The sequence below is a fragment of the Chaetura pelagica genome, unplaced genomic scaffold (assembly GCF_000747805.2).
Source record: "Chaetura pelagica isolate M959 unplaced genomic scaffold, ChaPel_1.0 scaffold101, whole genome shotgun sequence".
Taxonomy (NCBI): domain Eukaryota; kingdom Metazoa; phylum Chordata; class Aves; order Apodiformes; family Apodidae; genus Chaetura; species Chaetura pelagica.
The window spans coordinates 2,105,194-2,110,094 of NW_009952564.1; positions in this window are offsets into that span (position 1 = coordinate 2,105,194).

The window sequence follows — 4,901 nt, forward strand, 5'->3', positions numbered from 1 at the left end:
ACATAAATATTTTTATCTATGTATGCCAATATGCTTACCAAATGATAGCTAATCTTTTTACAGTTAGGAAACTGAGGTGTGTTTTCTATCACCTCTGAATTTACATCTAAGAGTAGTATTGCTGGGACTAGTCCACCCAAACACTTTATTATCAATACTGTGCCTCATCTACCAGGCCATACCACAGAGTGAGAAGGCAAACTATTCCAACTTAGTACTCAAAGAAATCCAATAGCACTAACACAATGACCCCCTCCACCATCAACCCCTTCTTTTGTAACTTGGTGCCTCTGCTAATTGAAGCAAAAATGCTTTTTGGTTTGAGAGGGTTTTCTTTTATTTCCCTTTGCATGCTAAAAATAAGAGTGCTAAAATTCAAGACTACCATGAAAATGCAGGCTGATTTTTTTTATTTATTTTTTTTTTATTCAGCATCTCAGGACAAGTTTAAGTTCGACTTTAGTGAAAATACTGGCATGCAGTAGAAAACAAAAACTTTGCTGCCACCTAGAGTTACAATCTTCAAGGAACACAGAAAAACGCATCTGCTTTTTCTTTCTCACTTTCAAAGGCAAACTCTTTCCTTTCTCAAAACATTTAAAAAAAAATTACAACTTGAAAGGTTCTATTTTTGAAAATAAAAAAAAAAAATCAAATTAGTTATATACTTTCAGGCTTAGGAGCTATGCATCTCGTCTGTCTTAATTACCAGTGGCAAATGAAAAGAAAGCTAAGTTCAAGACACAGAGCAATAAACCCAGCCTCTAGCTGCCTACAATTTACAACTATCCACCGCTGAAATCTACATAATGTCTTTGTGTTTAGTAGTCCTTGATGGATGCCATGAATCAGTCTAAAACAGTTTCTGTCATCAACTCAAAAACTGCCTGTCTCAAGGAGTTTCATAACTCACTGACAAGGAAAAATACTTTTTACTTACTCTAAACCACCTTCAACAGACGCCCTCTTAAGCACATTATTAGGGAGAATTTCTCTATTACGCATAATGATAGATTCCTTCTGTTTTTTTGGTTTGGTTTTGGTTGTGGGATTTTTTCTCTTCTCTTCACAATCTATTTTCCAACCTCAAAAAGGTTTAGTGTATGCTGCTAATTTTCATGCAGAAGCCATTCCATAACTGTCTTTGCCACAATTTTATGTATTTTGCCATATCCTTTTCTGAGCTGTTTGGACAAAACTCTGCAAAACACTCACAATGTAGGTATGGTTTTGATTTAGACAAAAAAAAAAAAAAATAGAATCGTTTTGGCTGGAGAAGACCTTTAAGGCCATCAAATCAACTTCTAATCTAACTCTGCAAAGTCCACCACAAAACTATGTCCCTACGCACCACATCTACATATCTTTTAAACACCCCCAGGGATGGTGACACAATCACTTCCCTGGGCCACCTGTTCCAGTGCCTGACAACCCTTTGGGTGAAGAAATTTTTCCTAATACCCAATCTATACATTCCCTTTATCAACTTGAATCCATGATAGGTTTTGTTTTCTTCTGTTTTACTAGTAACTCCTAACCTGCCTGTGACCTGCTTGACAATTGCCAGCTGCTGAGCAATGAGGACCATTTACAGGATCTGTGTTTTCTGATTGACAGTAGATGTCATATTTACTCCCCTATGTGAAGTAGTTTTCCCCACATACCTTGTCATTTAACACTGAACTGACACACATTATCACCTTGTTAACTCAACACGCCATGAATTAATGTCTGCTCTTTCTTCTAATACCCTCCCTTTTATTCCATATGCAAATGTTGTGATTTCAGTACTCTCATCCCATGCAGTTTATGAATATGCTGAACACCAGAGGTGTCTGTGGTGCTCAGGTGTTATCACCACTGTACTATGAAAACTGGCTATGTGCTCTGCTTCCTATACAGTTTCCACTTTTTAACAGTGTGAATTTTCCTTTTATTTTTCCACAGACACTTTGCTCTCCTAAGATTCTTTTGTTAGAGACTACTATCATATTTGTGGCGTTGTATTTTATTTTTTTTTTTATCATAATATGGTCACATCTATAATAGCAAGTTAAAGCCACTCACGTCTGTCCCTCAGACACTAAGACAAGGGTCGAGACAAACTACAAGAAACTTCCTGAGCCTCCAAAACTTCCTAGTCAGATACAAACTGCCTACTCAAAATGAAACCTCCTTTGGGCTAACTCCCAACCTATGAATCAGAATTGTTCTAGTTAGATCCAGGTAACAGACCATTCACACAATTAAACACTACTGACTATTGAAATGTTCCAGTGCCTGTGAGCATTCATGGGCACTGCCTAGTTCATTATTAGAAAATATTATTCCATATAACTATATAACAATATCTAACACATACTTTAATATTATCCTTGACAAGAAATGTAGATATTTTCCCACTGTGAAATTTGTGACCATGTTGGGTGAACATACTATTTCATACTGTCATTTCTACAGTTTGGTCAGTTCAGCTGTTACCCTTACAAATCTTTTGTGAAGATTTATTCTAACAGTGGCATCACATTCATTCCTCTGACATTACCAGCAATTTCAGGGGCAGACTGCACAACGCTAATAAAGACTCAGCAATTTTAATAAATAGTCTCTTTCAGAACTCTTTGAAAAATACCTCTTTGTTCTGGGAGATGGTTAGTATTCTTTCTATCCTTTTGCTACCAAATTTCAGTTAACCCAGGTTGCTTTTTTTCCCTTACTCATAATCCATTAAGCTTGTCTGTGGTGTGCAAACCTTCCCCAAATTCCTTCATACTAAGCACGTACAATGATTTTATGTTGGCTCAGCTTTATCCTTTTGAGAACTCCTCTCACATACAATTATCTACAGCCAAATGGTAGGAGTTTGAATTCTGATTATTTTTTTTTAATAAATGGCAAGTTTTTATGGCCACTAACAAGCTGTTTCTCTAAAATTATTTGATCTAGCTCATTCTTATTCATACCTAATTCACCAGAGTTTCTATGCTGTTTTCTATATCACTCATTAGAACACCATTTCATGATTGAAAAAAACAAAACACTTGATGAACTTATTTTACTCTGCTGCTCAATTATAAAAGGTATATAAAAAGGTTTGTGATGTAAAAAGCCTTTCTGTTGTCTAACCCTAGTCTCAGATATGATATATCTCAATCTCCTTGCCTTTACAGGTTCCTATTTCAGTGCGTATTTTAACTTCTTATTTCCATCTAATTACTTCTTTGCAATCAAATAAGACTATGCTGGATTGTAGAGTTACGAGTTCTGTCTTACAAATAAATTCATTTTGTGTACACTTTCAAAGAATGATCTCTCACAGTGAAGTATGAGCTAGGTACTGCCTGCTACTCAGGACTGAATCAAGACTTGCTTCTGCATGTGCAAGTTCTCTGATTATTCACCCAGTGGGGCCACCCAGTTCACAGCCTTTGCACTGCATCACTCACTCAGTCCCTAGGGTTGCTGACTTAGTCAGAGGGCTGACAGAAAACCTCTCTTATTTATATTCTGGATTTCAACCATTCAGATTCTTTGATCAAGAAAATGAGTTAAATACAAAGCTACACTCTCATTACCAAAGAGAGAATGAAGTTCAGATAAACAGGTCTAAGAACAACCTGCTTAGCTTTATGAAGTAGAAAAGACACTGAACAGCTAAATATACAATCCATCTTTCCTTCCTAATGCATGACTTATTTTCTTGGTTTATTTCAAGATTACTGATGCCTTCCGTCGTTCGGTTCCAACTCGGATCCCCAAACCAAAGCCTACAAGCACAACAAAAATACCTGTCAAAATTCCTGCCGGACATGTCAACAAACCACTCCAAGACAGCAGCTCTGGAAAGCTACGTATTATAAGAACTGTGTCTAAAACCTGCCTTCAAAGTGGAGGGAGAAGGTAAATATTTTTCTGTGATCCATGACATCAAAATGGATTTAAGCAATCTAAATCTCAACAGTAGTTGTTTCTACTGGGGAACTCCAGAATTTGGCCCTCACAGTAAAGAAGCTCGTGATAACAAAATAAGTTCCTACTATAAATTCAGTTTTGACATGTTTCACAAATAAGAATACCAATGTTGTCTCAGTAGAGTTATAAAAACATATGGTCAATCAAATGAGGAGGGCTGAAGGAGGTGCCATTTTGTTTTCAGACTTGGCCTAGTCAAGAAATGTTGCAGTATGGGGATAGCTTCCATTCAGTCGTAATGACAGAATGAAGAGAAGTGTGGAGAAATCTGCTCTTTCATAATGTACAGAACCTGAATATATGCAAAGCTGCTTGTTGGGCCAAGTATCATTTTAGAAGCAGGATTTGAACATGAATCATTCTCTCCTCAATGAGTTAACTAGTGTGATTATCCGCACTCACATTTGTGCAGATATTATCTTAGGAAAATAGATGCAAGAATTGAGATGGATACTGTTTATATTAGCTGTATAAACTTTCACCATTTTATCTGGACTATAGTATTTAGATTTCAGTTAGTTTAAACAGTATTTTGGAACTGGTCAGAATTTGAGTAAAGCTTAACAGTAAGTTGTAACTTACAGAGAAGTACAATTTTGTTCTTCCATTTCTCCATAATTTTGTCCTTCCTTTGAGTTGCTCATATTGAAGTAAAATAAAAGCATTCATAAGTCTTACTATTTTTTTAACCCAACTAACTTTTTGACCAAGCTGTTCTAGTTAATCCATGAGAAAATTTGCTTTTTTGCTTTGTCTTAAAGCATAACTTCTTTGAAAGACTTAAAATTCACTCAAAGTTTCTTATCAGCCAACACACACTGAAAAATAAAAACATTAGAAGATCTGACAGGAAAAATTCTCACTGTTTCACTTTAGAAAGTTAAAACTAACAACATATTATTACTGCAATGATTCCTTCCCCCCCCCCC